This window comes from Hesperophylax consimilis, chromosome 25, assembly GCF_061612785.1.
Source record: "Hesperophylax consimilis isolate HC1 chromosome 25, BYU_Hcon_1.0, whole genome shotgun sequence".
Taxonomy (NCBI): domain Eukaryota; kingdom Metazoa; phylum Arthropoda; class Insecta; order Trichoptera; family Limnephilidae; genus Hesperophylax; species Hesperophylax consimilis.
This window is the reverse complement of record NC_142860.1, coordinates 156,177-175,752: the sequence shown is the minus strand read 5'-3', so window position 1 is coordinate 175,752 and position 19,576 is coordinate 156,177. Positions and strand designations below refer to the sequence as shown.

Genomic DNA, 19,576 nt, shown 5'->3' with positions numbered 1-19,576 from the left:
GAACGCGGACTTGAGGAACATCATCGTGGAAATATAAGAAACACTGGACTCTGTAAGAAAGTTGAAAATTCTGTTAAATTTTAAATTCAGCACATAAAGGAAACATTATTGAATTTTGACGTAAGATACTGAAATTGCTTTTTCAAGTCTGCCGAAGCATTAATACTTTTGAAAACCTCACGTGCTTCATTTATTATCACACGAAAAAACTCAATTATAGATATGTAAAACAGTAAAAAAAAAAACAGTAAATCAAAAATTTCTCATTATTTTATTATTATTTTTTTTTTGTTCATTTTTTTAAATTATTTTTGTATTGCGTAACTCTAATCAAATAAATATGTTTGACTCTCATTTTTGTTATATCTTCTTAAAAAACAATATATTTCTTGTTTGCTTTTAATAATAAAATAAGTTTAGTTGAAATCTCATTTCTAAAATCTGGCCCCCCATTTCTAAAGGTTCTTATATTAGTGGGGATATAATCTTATATATTGATATTATCTCCGGTATTATCTTCAGAATCATCAGAAAAATCGTTCAAAAAGTGCTATTTAAATAAAATAAAAAGTTTCAAATCAGATAAGAAATACAAAATTCACGATTTATTTCAAAATTGCTAGAGACTTTTGAATTATATTTAATATACAACTCTTTTTTTTCCTTGAAATTACCCTCAACAGAAAATTGATTCTTAACAATATTCTAAAGTGTACTAAGATTTTATATAACATTATAAATGCAGTGTTCAAAAATTAAATATTTAAATAAAATTCGAAAACAAAAATATTTAAAGTAACTAAAAAATTACGATTTCCTGAGAGCTCTTACCTATTTTTCAATTCGGATCCGAACGAATAACTAATCCAAGTGCTGTCTGCAAGCATGAAGTGAACTATTCTCCGTCTAATTCAGTGGTGAGAAACCTCCGGCATTTCTTAACAAACTTATCTTAGCACAATCTTAACAAACGGACTGCAATCTTTAGAGCACAGGCGTCGGGTAGGTATGCTGTCCTTGTTCTATCGGTATTACAATGGAAGATGCTCTGAGGAACAAGCGTCATTGATCCCTTCGGCACCGGTGCGTAGTCGGGATACACGCCAAATGCGCGCCCAACATTTGTACACGGTTGACATTTGTCACATGAGAACGGGTAGCTTCTACGATTCGTTCTTAAGTTCAAAAGCTCGGCTGTGGAACGAACTGCCGGCCTCTGTGTTTCCTCCCTCCTAGAACATGGGAATCTTCAAGACCCATGTTCACTCCTTCCTCTCCACAAAAAGACCCTCCACACAGCATCCCCAAAGATGACATAGGCCCTGAGGGAAATTATTTTCTTCAGGGCCTCCTGTTTGGAGTTAGTATAAAAAAATAAATAAAAAAAAACTTCGAGGCCTTTTGATCTGGCCCACTGAGCACGTCAACTCAAATCCGTGAATGCGTTGCTGCCCAAGCATGATAACACGACAGAAATTGCATTCGGAACACGAGAACGGTTTTCATTCAATGTGTATTACTATGTTAATCCGCAAACGTGAATTTAGTGAAAAGTTTTTTTTTCATTTGGAATATAACATATTTTCTTTGCATGAGTTAATTTTAAGCCTGGAATCTCGACTTCCGGCCTCTCGAATACATTTTGAAGTGATGTAAGTATTTTTTAAAGCTTCTTGCATATTGCAAAACCAAGAGAAAGAATTATAACATTACTTTCCAGCCATTAAATCAGGGGTGATTAAATAACCGGTTTCAAACGTTTTTACTTTACTACACGTTGGTAGACCAAAGTTCTCAATTGTCCATATCATATTACTTTTACGTATTTTCTGTTATGACTGCTCTGATTTGAGTTTGAAAAACGTTATTTTGGTAAATATGTTTAACAATAATTACAATGTGCTTTGTGTTTAATCTACCGTCTCGCTTTTTTCACACTTCCTCCTACATAAGTGATTGTGCAACTTCTTTTTTTATTTGTTTATATTAAAATTAAAACTAAATTTTGTTCTGTGTGCAATATTATCAAAGTTCTACTACTAGAAGAATAGCATACTGTGAAATAAATTTGGAAAAACATATGCAATTACAAATAAAACTCGAGTTTCCATTACATTACATTACATTACATTCCAGATCATTGTTGCAAAATTTCGAGAAAAACCATTAACGTATTAAAAATAATAATAAAATGGCATTTATGTAATTTAGTGTCATTTCACTTCAAGTGCGCTTAACTACTCGTATAACAAACTTTAAAAAAATGGTAATTCAGTATTAGTGGTTCTTAAAATTATTCCTACAGTGTTGCCTTACCCAATACAGATCTAATATTATAACACTAAATACACTGTTTATACAAAGTGATGACAAAACTTAGAATAACAATAACAGCAGAACAGGACAAAACGCGAATATTAAAACTAAAACATAATAAAAAAGGAGGCAGTTTGTGCATAGAAATGAGAATTTTCTGAGCAGACACTTTAAAAAGTGATTCGATTGATCAAAAAGTGTTCCGAGTGAAATAAAAATGATAGTTGGTGGATATGCATAATCACTTTAGTTAAAACCAGACGTGTGTTTCCAAATGCAATAATAAAACTCGTCTAAATGGCCCCCATCATCAAAAAGGTTCACAATCCCTGATCTAATTGACAATGACACGGTTATTTAAAAAACTTTTTACTCAATTTTCTTTTTCGTTAAAAAATGGCGAACATTCTACAAATTTTGATTCCCTATAATATAATTATTTGCTAACACAAGAGTCCCTACTGCCCGGGGATTGGGAACAGGAAGATATGTAAGTACCCGGCTGTTCAGAACTGGTACACGACTCCTGCCATTTCAAGTAAAGTTGCGCTATTCGTGCTATTATTGTAAATAATGTTGTGTGGTCATCTTCAGATAACCTTTTATCGATATATCCTCATTTCATTCGTTGAAGTGCATTATAACTTTAATTGGTTGGTAGCTTATACTGTAAAATTAATAGAATCATAGGTTTTATTATTGTGTTGAATAAATCTCTGAAGATTAATTAAAAATTTAATTGTGAAATCATTTTAGTTTTTTTATGGTATTTTAAATAATTTTGGTTTTCAAAACATAAAATTTCCCGACAAGACCCATGATATTCCTATTTAAAAATCATCAGGAACTATAAATGTTGCTGTCCGTCCTTAGCTAATTAAATTCTTTTGTGAGTTTAATGGTGAAATATTGTCTTCAGTGAAATCTAAAAGCTACCTCGGCCCTATTTGATCCCAAACTTACCTTTTCTTATCATATTATAATAGAGTTGGCATCATCGTGTTACAAATTTCGTTAATTTTTGATAAGAACAAGCAATCAATTTTCCAAGCCCGAAGCAATGACATCGATGTCCAACTGCAATTGCAATACGGTTCTGTTGTTTGGCCTCATAACACCAAAAATACATAGAATTACTGGAAAAAAATCAAAAAAAGTTTTTTATGTTTGTAATATATAAATGTAATGTATAGTATATAATATGTATAATAAGAATGGGCCCTTGAAGTGATTTTCAAAAAAACGACGCTATAAAAACCATCCGAATATTATTATTAATGTATAATATTTAATATATAATGAGAATGTGTGATGTATAATGAGAATGCATGGTGATTACCCGCGATTTATGCAAAACATTGATTTGATCTCTGAAACGCGCTACTAAAATCTTCAATCTAGGGGCAAAAGGGCCCTTTCAATAACAGCATTAAAAATAATAAACTATTTTACTGACATCCTGTCTAACGCCCGTCTAAGGGTCTACACCAGGACCTAATTATCTATTCCATACGGCGGAACGGATGCTCTGGCCTAGCATAGAATGACAATAAATTTAATGCTGCTAAACAAAATCTCTAGGTCTCTTGACATTTTCAATATTTGCCCTGAAACTTAAAGGTATCAAGAGTTATTTTAGTGACATCCTGTCTAACGCCCGTCTAAAGGTCTACACCAGGACCTAATTATCCATTCCATACGGCGGAACGGATGCTCTGGCCTAGCATAGAATAACAATAAGTATAATGCTGCTAAACAAAATCTCTAGGTCTCTTGACATTTTCAATATTTGCCCTGAAACTTAAAGGTATCAAGAGTTATTTTAGTGACATCCTGTCTAACGCCCGTCTAAAGGTCTACACCAGGACCTAATTATCTATTCCATACGGCGGAACGGATGCTCTGGCCTAGCATAGAATAACAATAAGTATAATGCTGCTAAACAAAATCTCTAGGTCTCTTGACATTTTCAATACTGGCCCTGAAACTTAAAGGAATCAAGAGTTATTTTAGGCAAGAACTAAAAACATATTATTCGCCCATTGGCCGTTTGACCTCCGTGTTTTGGGATTTAATATATTTTAGTTTAGAATTATTAAGTTGTGTAAATGCAAAAATAAACCAAACTGAATACCTAAATGTCATCTACCAAAAATAAATATCATCTCGCGACGTATATTGTTGACACGAGTATTGTTGAAATAAACAAAATACTTCGTAACTACCGTGGTGCGTATCACATTGACGTAATACAGTTGACTGTATTATAACGACCTTGCGAAAAATAATCAAATCGGTAAATAAGGTTAATGATATGTTTTAGTGTGGTCAATAAGGCTATCACATGTTTATTTATATTTATTGATAATATTTTAAGAAGATTGATTTTAATAAGATGAAAGTCAAATTTCACCTGAAGAAAGCTTTACGAAGGTGTAAAATAAGAATTTAATGTTATTAAAAATATGTTAGCCTAATCGCAACTCGCTAATTTATCTCCAAATAGTATGAAACAAAGATGCTATCCGCTTCCGTTCGTTCGTGCGCCCAATGGATTTTGATGAAATTATCACTTTCATTTACAGAATTTCTTCCGAAAGGTTTTTACAGATAAAATATTTATTGTTTTTCACTTTTTTTAACCTTTCCTTATCTGTGATGTGTATGTACTACACATTGCTTCTAATAACTTTAATAACTGTATAAATATAATAAATTCTGGGTTCAGATTTTAGGTATTCTTCCGCTATACATTTATGAACTGAATTAAAAAATAATATTTTATATAGTTTTCAAATTCAATCAAAAATCTGAGATTTTTTAAAAATCGGGAACAAATACACCAATACAATCGACCGTGTGATACTAATACGCGAAGAGTATGCGAGGAAATGACACGCTATTGATGTCCCGCTTTAATTCGCTATGCGGGAACATGAGACATCCAAACGTCTGCAGTTTATTTTGATTTAGACCATCGATACCTACAACCGCACAGTTGTGTTTGTGCCAGCCGCCAGCCGCTAGCCAGTCGCCCGAGTTAACTTTCTTGGTTTTTCTTTATTTTATTTTAACTAAATAAAATGACAAGACGGTGAAGTAACAATATTTATTTATAAAACACACAATTACAAGCGAGTTAAACGTAATTTCAGATGCAGAATCTAACAACAATATTGACAAGTAGTCTTGTTAACTGAAGGTTGAAGATTGACGCCCTGTGAGGTGTTGCGGTCCTATTTATCGGTGCTCTCGTTGATAGGGTAATGTGCGGGCGGTCACGCGCTCCCACGTCCGGGTCCATCGTCGATGATGATAATGTTATTTGGTGGATCACCAAGTGTAGACACCGCTAGATAAGATGTATAGCCGGATGCTGGGTGTGCTCGGTGTTATCTTGGGGTCGGGAGCGTTCTTGATTCGGTAACACACCCCCCCTTAAATTCAAACTCCTCTTCTTCTGGAAGTAGAGTTTGAAGATTTTCCATATGATTAATGTAACTACGGCGATAATGCAGCCACTGGTTAATGATAGATGTAGACTTCTTTCAATTGGGTCTATGATAGGGATAGTTAGTTCGTGTTTGTGTTTGAAAGATCTTGAATTTGGATCTGTGGAAGTTTCGACACTTGTAGTTTTTCCTTGGAGTAGGTAACCGCAATATCTTCCTGGTTTACCGTTTGTCTTATAGCTAGGGTTTTTCCTTGTATGTTGCAATCTGGGCTGCTGATTAATACAGATTTGAAGATAGTAGTCTCTCTTTGGTGTTCATGGCAGTTTATATAAATAGTTGATGGGATGTTCCTGAAGGCGAACATTATGTTTTGTGCAATGAGGCGGGTGTGCTCATTGGGACAGTAAATTTTTCTTAGTGTGCAGTTTTTTTCGTCTTGCGAATCCGCTAATCCTTTGGTGCAGTCGTCTAATGTTATAATCTGTTTGTTGCATATACTCGTAGTGTCGGTCATCTCCTGACATCTGTCGGCTAAAAATACATCTTTTCCATTCTTCGAAATTCGTCTTGGGAGGGATGCGGGTATAAGGCAATTATTATCGAAAGATTTGGAAATAATGGGTAAAATATCATGATAACTATAAAATAACTCTTCTACTAGAGTTAACGTTATAACGAAGTGCAATTTTCTTTCTGATCGTACTTATCTTACTTGTAGCAAGTGCTGAAGCAAATTAAAATCTTCTGATGGCACCTGTCGCTTATTTACGTTTTTAATAGCGTCTAAAAAAAGCTCAGGTTTTAACATGCTATAATTTTTTTTTATTTTTTTTTTTTTATATTTACTCCCCACAGGAGGCCCTGAAGAGAATAATTTCCCTCAGGGCCTATGTCATCTTTGGGGATGCTGTGTGGAGGGTCTTTTTGTGGAGAGGAAGGAGTGAACATGGGTCTTGAAGAGTCCCATGTTGTAGGAGGGAGGAAACACAGAGGCCGGCAGTTCGTTCCACAGCCGAGCTGTTGAACTTAAGAACGAATCGTAGAAGCGACCCGTTCTCATGTGACAAGTGTCAACTGTGTACAAATGTTGGGCGCGCGTTTGGCGTGTATCCCGACTACGCACCGGTGCCGAAGGGATCAATGACGCTAGTTCCTCAGAGCATCTTCCATTGTAATACCGATAGAACAAGGACAGCATACCTACCTGACACCTGTGCTCTAAAGATTGCAGTCCGTTTGTTAAGATTGGGGAATCTATCAAACGGACCGCCCGTTTCTGCACAGAGTCAAGGGTTTTTTTCAGGTATTTTGGGGCTCCAGACCAGAGATGGCTGCCAAATTCGACAGTAGGGCGCACTTGCGATTTGTACAGGGTGAGCAGTTGTGTACTATTAAAGTATCTGCGGGCCCTGTACAGTACGCCCAGCTTCTGAGAGGCCAACTTTACTCTAGCTTCGATGGAGCCCCCGTACCTGAGCTGGTCACTTATAGTTACACCAAGCATATCAATGGAAGGCCTGTTCGGAAGATTGCTTCCGTTGAAGGAGACTAGATTATCATTTGGATCCCTTTTAGACGTAATCAGACAGGATTGGGTCTTTGAAACATTAAATTCGACGAGATTATTTTTACCCCAGGAGGAAATACTCTCGAGATAACCGTCCATTCTCTGCTTCAAAGCCCTCCGAGCCGTTGGAGTTTGTGTGCCCTTTGGGGGCTTGTCAAACAAAAAGCTATCATGAACTGTACTGTCATCCGCGTAACAATGAATCGGTGCACATGTCAAAAGGTCATTGATGTGCAACAAAAACAAAGTCGGAGACAGAACCGATCCCTGTGGGACGCCAGGACGGAGTGCGATGAAGAGGTGAAACCGTCAGCAACCGCCTGAATCGACCTATCCCTTAAAAAGTCAGCAATCCACGTACACAGGCATGCGGGAAGTCCGTAAGAATGCAATGCAATATAATGGTACATATTATGTGAAGCAAATAACACGGCTTCTGTTAAGCGGTCCAACAGTTCCGTTATCGTTTCTGCCTGATATATGAAGTGTATCAGCAATAATTCATTCATATCTTCGTAATGGTCGCGGCTTATTTGTGACCATAAAACAATTTGGCTATCGGAAAGATTTTTAAGTTTCGTGTAATAGTCCTCCATTGTACGAGAGGTCAGAGATACCCTGTGGTTATTAATGTTAATTTTATCTTTCAACTAATTTAAATCGTTATCGTCAAGATTACCAGTAAGGTACTTAATGATAGACCCCAGACCGTTAACGAGTCCTCGCTTAGTTCGCTTACTTATCAGATTACGTAATAAACCGTTATTATTTTCTATTAGAAATTCTATTCTTTCTATACCTATGCTAGGTAAGCTAAAATCATGTTGTTTCAAAAGTTTCTTAAAGTTGCATCATCTGCGGGAATGCACCATACATGATCAGTTCCGTTTTCTTTACCTTGTAGTTTTCGTGAGGCTATTGCTGCGGTCTTGACAAATATCCTATTCATTCTAGGAGGAGGATGTTCGTGTCTAATTGGAATGCCGGATTCGTTATCGTCCGTATTGTTGTGCAAAGTGCTAACTACATTTCGGGAGCATGAGGCAACTTCTCCCATCATCGAACTGGTGGTTGTTTCGTTCATATTAATCTCGACTCGCGAAAGCGCATCCGCTACATGATTAGTATTACCCTTTTTATGTTTTATAGAAAAATCGTATTCTTGGAGTTTCAATCTCCATCGCGTTAGTTTTGCGTTCGGTTCTCTTAGTTTTGTTAACCAGACTAGAGGCTGGTGGTCTGTTTCGATTTGAAAATGGCGGCCATAAATGTATGGTCGAAACTGCTGCAAGGACCATAGTATGCCTAGCAATTCCTTTTCCATCGTGTTATACTTAGTTTCCGTTACGGAAAGCGTACGCGAGATATACGCAATTGGGTGCGAGTCTTGACTCAGTACGGCGCCGAGGGCTATATTGCTAGCGTCCGTAGTAATGGTAAATTCCTTGTCGAAATCGGGGTATCTTAATACAGGAGCGTTCATTAGCAGTTCTTTACATTGATGAAACGCTTTAACGAATCGTTCACAATTAGTATCAATTTTAACACCCTTTCGTGTGCATTCGGTTAGTGGTTTAGAAACCACGCTTAAGTTAGGGGCAAACTTGCGATAATATCCTATTAGACCTAAAAACGATTTTATTTCTTTAATATTCCTAGGCTTGGGGAATTTACGTATGGCATCTAGTTTTGCCGGGTCTGGTTGTAGACCAGTCTCATTTAGTATATGCCCTAAAAATTTCACTTCTTTTTGCATAAAATGACATTTGTTCATGTTAATTTTTAAATTTGCGGCTCTCAGAGCGTTAAAAACTATTTCCAAATTCTTAAGATGATCGCACTCGTCTTTAAAATACACGATGACGTCATCTAAGTAAACAAGGCATACCTTCCCGATATATTTGCATAGGACGTCATTCATCATTCGTTGAAAGGAGGCTCCTGCGTTTTTCAATCCGAAGGGCATTCGAAAAAACTCCCAATGTTGATTAGGGACGCGGAAGGCAGTTTTTTCAATATCGCATTCTGCCATTCTTATTTGATGATATCCACTCGTAAAATCTAGCGTGAAAAAATATTTATTACCATTCAGTTGTGCAAAAATATCTTCTATGTTCAGGGGCGGAAATTTATCGCTACGAGTCTGTTCGTTAAGGCGTCGAAAATTTACAACCATACGCCATTTTTTAACATCGGATTGGTCATTTTTTTAGGTACAAGATGAACGGGACTCGTCCAAGGGGAGTTACTAGGCCTGATGATCCCATCTTTGAACATTTTTTGGAGTTGCGGGTCTATTTCATTACGCTGATAGTGCGGTAGGCGATAAGCCCTTTGGTATACCGGCGCTCCCGTTAATAGCGTTATCTTATGTTCCGCCACAGGGGCACAGTTCCCTGACAATTCTGTCGAAAATAAATCCTGATTATTGTTTAGAATATTATCTAAATCGTTCGCTTCTTCCGTATGAAAGAGCTTTACAATTTTATTTGGCGTACGCAGCACCTTATCTCTTAATACTAACGTGGCCCAATTAAACTTAACATATCTATGCCTAGTAAAACATTATAATTATTTGAAAAATTAAAAACGTGAAAGCGCATTTTGTTGTCGTTTTCACCAAAAACTTTCTTCCAGAACGGGGTAATGACGGTTCCTTTGTGGCAAATCTTTTGATGCGCTGTTTGTACCGCAAAAGATTCATCTATGTATTTACAGTCAAAGAATAGTTTATTATATAATTCCTGAGTCATGAATGATTTCATACTGCCCGTATCTATTAATATTTTAATTCCCAGGGGTGTTTTAATAAAAGGTAGACCACAAGTTAAATTGTGCAAATGGATTATGGAGTTGGAGCTTCTATTTCTCCCTCTTGAAAATCCTCAGGATGTTCATTATGGAACAATTCCTGAGCCATGCGATCGTTTCCTAAATTGATGATGGGCCCTCTATCAGGGCGACGCTGAGGTGCAGTACGCATGCTAACATCCTCATTTCTATTGTAATGATTATTGCGCGGTAAAAATGTCGGTTGGCTATTACTATATGGGCGCGGAGCAAGATTATCACTTTTATTACCAAAGTGGGACCAACGCGGTGTGTAGGAATTATTTTGTTCGAGTGCAGTTTATCCAACGTCTTTATTAAAATTACTATTATTTTTCCAAACCCGGATTCCCCATGGCTCTCTATTATTCAAAGCCAAACGTTGCCTTCCGGACGCGAAATGATGGTCTTTAAACGATTCCGTGGCAAAGGGACGTTGCGTCGATGTTTTCTTAGTAAGTTCACCGTATGCGTCTAAGGTTCAAATTTCGTGACACAACGTTTCATAATTTTTATTTAAATTTGCACACTTAATGTGCGTTGGCAACATATTCACTATAGTATTACGAGCTGTATCTTGATAAGCGGCAAATATTACTGGTGCGTTTGTTGCACCGACTGACTCGGTTATCTTTATTTTTATCGCGAACAGTATCTTGTTGACCTCATGTATAACAGTTGAGAAATCTCGGTTTCCTCTTTGTAAATTAATTAGTTCCTTCTGCCATAGCGAAAGTGTTTTATTATCGCCACATTCTTTTTCTAAAATTTCAAATATCGTTTCTATTCTAAAATCGTGGTCGTGCATTAGAATTACTTGTAGGGCTTTACCTTTTAATAGATAAAAAGCCTCTAGCTGACTTGATGAAGAAATAAAGCTCATCTGGAGACCCGTGGTACTCGAAGATGGAATCTGTGCATGACGCGGATCTCTCGTTTGATAGTGCCATTTTTAATTTTAGATTAAAAAAATATTTAAAAATATATGGAACTACTTAGTACTATAAATATAACTTGCTCTTGGATGAGAAAGAAAAAAAACACTCTGTCTTTGTGGATAAAGAAGGTTAAGGATCTATCGGATTATGGGATAGACGAAAAATTTGAAAAAACCTACTCACATGTAAATTATCAGCGTTTTTTTCATAGTGTCTTCAATGAGGTTAACGATTTGTGGGTTCAAGACTTCTGCGACGGGTTGAAACGATATCAGCCAGAACTTCTTAGCCAGATCTAGGTATCTGGAACGCTTGGGATTGTTCTCGAAGCCTCCTAGTTGGGCGCCAGTTAACTTTCTTGGTTTTCTTTTATTTTATTTTAACTAAATAAAATGACGAGACGGTGAAGTAACAATATTTATTTATAAAACACACAATTACAAGCGAGTTAAACGTAATTTCAGATGGAGAATCTAAAAACAATATTGATAAGTAGTATTGTTAACTGAAGGTTGCAGATTGACGCCCTGTGAGGTGTTGCGGTCCTATTTATCGGTGCTCTCATATGAATATTAGTAGACCTGCCCTAAGTGATTAAAAGCGTATTATCCCCACTCCCCATACCGGTTCCATTGGAGCCGGCTGTGCTCGCGTATGGCCTCAAGTGAAATTTGAAAACGTGACGTCATCATTCTTGTGCGAACTATGGTCGAGGCATCATCGGTTCATTTTACGAAATAACACGGCAAAATGTTGACTTTTACTATGAAAACTTGTAAAAATAGATGTGAAAAAGAGAATAAACCCAATTGTCGTATTACATTCCATATATAAGCATTATTTTACTTTATTTTAAGCATATTCACATCGTATAATATGAATCAGTTGTTACTATCACATCGAGAAAAACAAAGCTGGTTGGTTGCTGGGAAGTAAATTATGAACATTTATAAAAGTGTCTTAACTAAATACTTAAACGAAATATTCCGACTCTGAAAATAGAACCGAATTTTTTTGCCGATTTGGACTTCGCAAATTTGTTCATAACGTGGCGAGTAATTTGCGCTCCCATGTAAAAATGTCTATTCATTCAAAAGCAGATTTTACTTTTAAGAAGTAAATGGTGATATTATAATGCGAGATGCCTATTTACTGTCAGATTGATTTATTGACGAATCACAGTCAGTTTCACCCCCTTCGTTCTTCAACAGTTGATTTTACCCCTCGCCATTATCTTCTTGTCTATTAATTCATATGTCAGTGGATGTATGGAAATTGCTAAATTATTTTCTTTTTGTATCCTAGATACTACTTGCTAAACACACTACAAAAAAATCTTATTCGTGGTTCTGAGTGACGATTCTGGTTCTACGGATGAAAAGAATCGTCCTGAACCTTAAAATTAACGACTTTCTCGCTGTTATCCGTGAGAAATGGAATTAGCAGATAATGAAAAAGTCGTTATCTACGATAGTCGTTGTCAAATGGGATGCTATTTATCCTACGTATAAACAGGACAAAATTTCCGCTAGCCGAACCGCGATTATGGGAAATGAACAAATCAACCGCAAACGGTGCGAAACGCAGCTTGCGGTAGTTTTGTTTCATTTCCGTAATTGGTGGTTCAGCTCGCGGAAATTTTGTCCTGTTTATACGCACCCTTATATGCATACACGTTTCCGAGGGTACTTTCGGTAAACCGGATAAGAGACGCGGGTTTTTGGGCTTGTTGCGGATAGGCCGTTCGCCTGGATTCATTCTTACTCCACGCTCATTCTTGCCGGGACTGCCCGTGATAGTGAGACTAAACAGCCCTCGGAATTCAGCTTGCATATTTTCTTTTGTTCTAATCATTCTTACAACTGTAAATATTGTTTTTTAACTTTATTATTTCACTGCAGACGCTGAAGCATCAAGCAAACATATCTCTGATGTGCCTTTATTATGAGTGACTATTAATATAATTATGCAAATATTTTTCTTTCTTATTAACAATAATGCATACTGGGACTAGAATCTGGGGTGTCTAGAATCGTTTAAAAAATATAGCTTCCTTTTTACAAACAATGAGAGTCCTGACGAGTGCGGCTAATGAGCAACAATCGGGTTCCTCACACAGCTGTTGAGAAAGTTATGTGTCCAATGCTGATGACCGGAACACTCGCTCTCCGAACGTTTGCAAGAATTTTTTAGATTTTTCTTAGAGCAAGACGGTTTGATGGCCTCCATGGTCGAGGGGTAAGACTCTCGACGAGCAAGCTAGAGGTGGAGAAATTTTAATTGATTATTTTGTGTTATTTCTTTTTTCACTCATTAAAAATAATATTTAGTATATTTGCGGCACGTCCCAGAGTTAAAGATATTCCCAGTATCGCCTTGGTGTAAGACCACCATTCAGAATTAAAACGTTGCTTGAAATGGCTTTGGCTGTGTTTGGTGGCCAGAACTGAATACTAATAACTCTTCCCAATCTCCTTCCTCTTCCCACTACTTTCGGCCTCCCAATATAACAGATGCCATAGACTCACTGGCTCCAGATAGTTGGGAGCAGATAGGACTCTTGTGCGGTTACACATTAAAAAAAAGGATTGAGTGGTTAGACAGACATGCATTGTATATATTTGTATTGAATTTAGGTATATAGTATGCAATATTCTGTTTTTTTCGTTTTAAATTTTGAAAAAAACGCAACGTCTTGTAAAATAAAGAAATTTTTATAAAATATTTAATTATTATTCGAGTTTTAACAGTTAATATAAAACTCTGTGATATAGTATGTAACTTAAACTTGTCCGACGGGCTGGATCGTTAATTCTGGAATCTGTAAAATATATAAAAAAATATATATAACAGCAAAAAAAAAATCTATGACCAAGACCAAGCTAGAAGAAAAGCATAAAATTCTACGTAAAATCTTTGGATCTACGCTAAAAAAAATTGATAATTATGAAGGGTGAACTTGAAATCCAAACAGATCGAGAAACCATTGGAGGTTCTATGGGTGGACTTGTCATGTCGTAAAAATGTCAAATGAAAGGATGTCAACATTTATGATCAAGTGTGTGCTTCAGTGGAAACAACCCAGGGGAATATCGAAGCAAAGGTGACTGCAAGGAGTAGATGGATTATATGGAGGATATTTGCTCGGGCCAGTTATAATTGTTGCATGTAATTTTTGGTGCTGTTTTCCCGCCCGCATTCCGCGCGTTTTACCTACATCAAGTCAGTTGTTAAAATCGCGCCGCCCGCAAGGTTCAACCGACCTATCGCTTCCGCATAACCTATCTTGAGTTATTAAAACCACCGCGCCGCGCTGTAAACGGCAAATGTTAAACCGCAAAATATCGCCGTGAAAAGTGCATAAAAATAGCAATCTCTAACGCATTGACCATTTCGCAAACCAAATATCACCATTTCCCTTTCCTGAACTCTCTTCTAATACTAACAATGACCCTACCGGTGATTACCGCAGAGCAAAGTGGAAAGGTGCCGACAGCTTGGAGATATTGGTAAGTCAAATCAAACAAATTTACAAAATACCGCAATTACAGTCCATTCACGCCGCAACATTTGATCCTATCCGAGCCGCATTATTTAAATAGAGAATTACATTTTGGTAATTCGAAAACCATATTTGTTCCTACTCAATCGCATTCATTTTGTGTAAGAATTCAGTTAGCAATACTCGTCCGCTATTTGAAATTACATGCCTAGGTATAGGTACTCTTTGATATCTTGGGTAATTAAATTATTTATCGATGTTGTTGTAGCAAATTTATTCGGTGCAAATCGCAAAAATATTACAGCGTAATATATATTCGTCTATATGTATTAATGCCAACCTAAGTACGTACGTAAACATCGCTTTGAGTATCGTTCAATATATTTAATTATTTGGAAAATAACTTCTCCACTATAATTCGTCAGTACAAATTGTCGCCCAGTACACTCGTGTTTCTTGCGCATTATTTTATAAATAATTAAACTTTTAGTTTGCAAATAATTCTAAAAATGAAAGACAAACAAAAGAGACAATTAGTTTTACTAAAAGGTAAAAGAGATATTATTCTAAAAAGGGTTCAAAATTTAGTTTCGCTTGCAAATAATTTGCCGATCAACTTCGAAGCGTCACGTTCGGGTGAGGCATTTATGTCCGAATCTGAAAGTATTTTAGAAATTAAAAATAAATTTGAATTAATTATTGATCAAATTAACGAGAATACTCTTACGTCAGACCTGAATTCTGAACCAGATTATTCAAGCAGGGAACAGTTTGAAGAATTATACACACGTATTATTCGCGCACTAAATAATTTAAAACCAAATTTAGCTACGGGACCGCAAACATCTACAAGCGCATATGCTGCTACGAGTAATAAAAATAATTTTATTAAGTTACCCGCTATAGAATTACCTACGTTTGATGGACGGATGGAAAATTGGCACCTATTTTATGAAACATTCAAAACAAATGTTCATTTAACAATACAACAATAAATAGTGTATACCACGATATTTGCTCTACCGATAAAATCATAAAATCTATATTTAAAACCATCATATTGAAAATTAAATGTATTGGAGGTGATTCCTTGGGTCACATTTAGTGTACAAACTTCAAACTTGGTTATAATTCATTAATTCTACAGCGATTACAAGTGTCTTAATTTTCGATCAAGTGACATTTGACAGTTCAATCCAGTGTTTATCTGTGCTAAGAACTGTGACTGCTTATAGCAAAACTTTTACTGCCTATTACAAATAACGTAAAATAACAGTGAAACATCATCAACATATCATACATCATCAACATGAATAATACCTGTCAAAAATGTTCCGAACCAACACTTTCAGACGAGTCTATTTTTGTGTGCGTAACCTGCAAGGAGACATTCCATCTGCAATGTGGAGGTGTGACGGAAAGTACCTACCGTCGCCTCTCTAAGGAGCGGCGTGCCCTCATAAAATGTAAACAATGCATTTGTGTCACACCGACTGTCAAACCCAGTGGCAGTTCACTTATTGATAGTGAACTACTCGCCAAACTACTCGAACAAAACACGCAAATTCTTGCCACTCTAGCGGGGATGAGCAAGCAATATGAGGACATTCTTCTTCGCGTCCACGAGCTTGAGGACACTAATAACAAGCTTGAGAAAAAGAACACCGGCCTCGAAGCAAGAATTGAAGTATTAGAAAACCAAATGGAGCAAATAGACAGGCTAAATAGGTCTAAAAACGCTGAAATCAGGGGGATCCCGGAAAATAATGGGGAAAACTTAAATAACCTCATATTCAACATCCAAAAAACTACTAATTCAAACGTGGAAATGAACAGGATTGACGCAGCTTACCGCATCTCCCAAAAAATACCTAAAGACCAATGTAGGCCCATAATCATATCATTTAAAACCAGTATTGACCGTGATGTTTTCCTGTCAGACATAAAAAAGTTCAACAAACAAGCTAACAATAGAGAGGAAAAACTCAACACCACCCTCGTCGGAATTGCAGGACCTCGCTCTCACATATACGTCTCGGAACACCTGACGTTTCGTGCGAAACACTTGTGGTTCCTTGCACGTAAGGCTACACGGGAAAACTTATATAAATTCGCCTGGACCCGTGGAGGGCAAGTGTACGTCCGTAGAGATATTGGAACACCAGTCATTATTATCAATGACAAAAACAAACACATCTTATCTCACACACCCAATAACTTGTAAAAGAACTGTAACTATTGTATTTATGTTGATAAAATATTTTTTACTTTACTCAAAATTCATTAACATCACTATTTTAACTATTAATCTCAACCTATTATATGAAACAGAAGGGCACAGGTATATGGTTACAGGGGAATTTAAATTATTTAATTTGTATTTCTCTAGTTTTCTTTTATCTCTTTACCCAAACACTACATTTAGTTTTAGCATTAAACAATATAAATCTTGTACTATGTATCTTCAATTCATAGTTACACTATATGCCTGCTATAATTATGTAAAATACTTACAACAACTAAATCCCTATAACACCTGTGTACTTTACATGCTTATGCTTATGTTTTATTTTCTCTATATACTTATGTTCTATATGCTTTATATGCTTATTCTTTATATGCTCGTGATATATACTCGCAACAACTATATGCATACTCTGTATACTTATGCCAATGTTACGCATACTTTTCACGCTTATGTTAAATATCCGCAACAACCAAATCCATATATCACTGGTATACTTTATATGCTTATGTTTTATTTTCTTTATATGCTTATGTTTTTTAATCTCTTTAAGCTCATGTTTTATTTTCTCTTTATGCTTATATTTTATATTATTTATATGCTTATGTTATGTATTATTTATATGCTCATGTTATACATTCGCAACAGATATAAGTACACTTTATTCACTAATAGACACGATACCGATATAATTATAATAACGGAGCGTAATTCTTTTAATTTAATTTTTCATAGTTTTGGCAAGCTTATGGATGTTTGTGCTATCAATTGCTCTAAATGAATTAAAATTAATTTTCAATGGATGATTTTATAGCTAGCCAAATAGAAAATTTCTACAAAATCCATGAATACGAATGTGCAAGCACAGAGACATGTAATGAATTTTTCCCACACAAATTTAACGGATTATTCATATTACACCAAAATATTCGTAGTATGTTTCAAAATTTTGATGAATTTATTATTAAAATCAATAATCTAATATTACAACCAGACTGTATAATATTAACAGAGACATTTACAAATGATGAGTCACCAGCCTTTCAACTTCCTAACTATACATACATCCCAACTAAAATAAATATCAATAAAAATAGTGGAATCGCAATATTCGTTCACACCAAATTCAGTATTGTCACGACTTTAGAACACCCAATATTACTGACTAACTGTATTCAAATCGAAATTAAACTCGATAAATATATTTATCACATAATTGCCATTTACAGAACACACGAATCAAATATCTCACATTTTATAACTCAACTGAAAAATATATTACTACCGCTTAAAAATAAAACCTGTTTTATCGCGGGTGATTTTAATATTAACATTAACGAAAAATCAGAAAATATTTTCAAAAATGAGTTCCTAAATTGTATGACTGAATTAGATTTTAAATCATGCATAAACAAAAATACTAGAGAAATGCACAGACAAAAATCGTCTTGCTTAGATCATATTTGGATAAACATAAAATTACAAAACCTATATAAAATCAAAACAATGATTTGGCAAACGAATATTACTGACCACCACACTTGCTTATTATTGTATGATAATGAAATAAAATCACAAATTAAGGCTCCAATTACTATTAAAAAAACCACAAATATTGCCACTTTAGAGAAAAAATTGAAAGCAGAAACTTGGTGTACGATACTACAATCTAACGATGTCGAACAATGCTCAAATATGTTTGAAAAACAAATTATGGATCATATTGAAACCTCCACAACAGAGGTCTCATTATACACGAATTCAAAATTCAGACGTATAAAACCTTGGATCACTTGTGGCCTAATAAAATCTATCAGAGAAAAAGAAAAGCTATATAAAAATACAATTAAAAATCCACACGATGAAAATGCTAAGATAGTTCTCAAAAAATATAGAAATAAATTAACAGCTTTAATTAAAAAAAGTAAAGACGACTACTTTAAAAAAATAATCTCTACTTCAGAAAACAATCTAAAAGTTATTTGGAAAACGGTAAATTATGCAATTGAAAATAAGAAAAAAAATAATTCTATAAAATATTTAAAACATGAAAATAATATCATAGATGTATCCAAAGACCCAAAACTAACAGCAAACATTTTTAATTCTTACTTCTCTAAAGTAGGAAACAATCTCGCTGATAAAATCACTAAATCTGTACACACACCAAAAACTATAACAACTAATACCCAAAAACAAAATACACTATCCACTTTTAAAAAAACTACCGAAACTGAAATACAACTTGTAATAGAAAGCATGAAAGACGGATCCTCTCCAGGTTTTGACCACATTTCTGTGAAAATTCTTAAAGAAATGAAAATGTATCTACTGAAACCACTAAACCACCTTATCAATCTCAGTCTGACTAAAGGCATATTCCCAACAAATTATAAAAAATCTATAATATCCCCTATCTTTAAAACCGGCGACCCGCAAAATGTTTCAAATTATCGATCGATATCACTAATATCGAATATAGCAAAAATATTTGAAAAGATTGTGAAAAAAAGGGTTGTTGATTTTCTAGAAAACAATAAAATATTACATTCCAATCAATTCGGATTCTTAAAAACAAAAAGCACACAAGATGCAATAGCAAATGTAACATCATTTATATACTCTGCACTTGATGAAGGAAATAAATGCGCAGGAATATTCATAGACCTAAGAAAAGCATTCGATAGTATCTCACACGCAAAGCTTATCAAAAAACTGAAATTA

The 19,576-nt window shown here is 35.3% G+C and overlaps 1 protein-coding gene across 1 annotated transcript in view; it reads right to left on the bottom strand.

Moving 5' to 3' along the window:
* The window catches only part of LOC149411415 (farnesol dehydrogenase-like), a 43,508-nt gene that overhangs the window by 8,824 nt on the left and 15,108 nt on the right, over window positions 1–19,576 (bottom strand). The gene's annotated exons all lie outside the window — the stretch shown is intronic.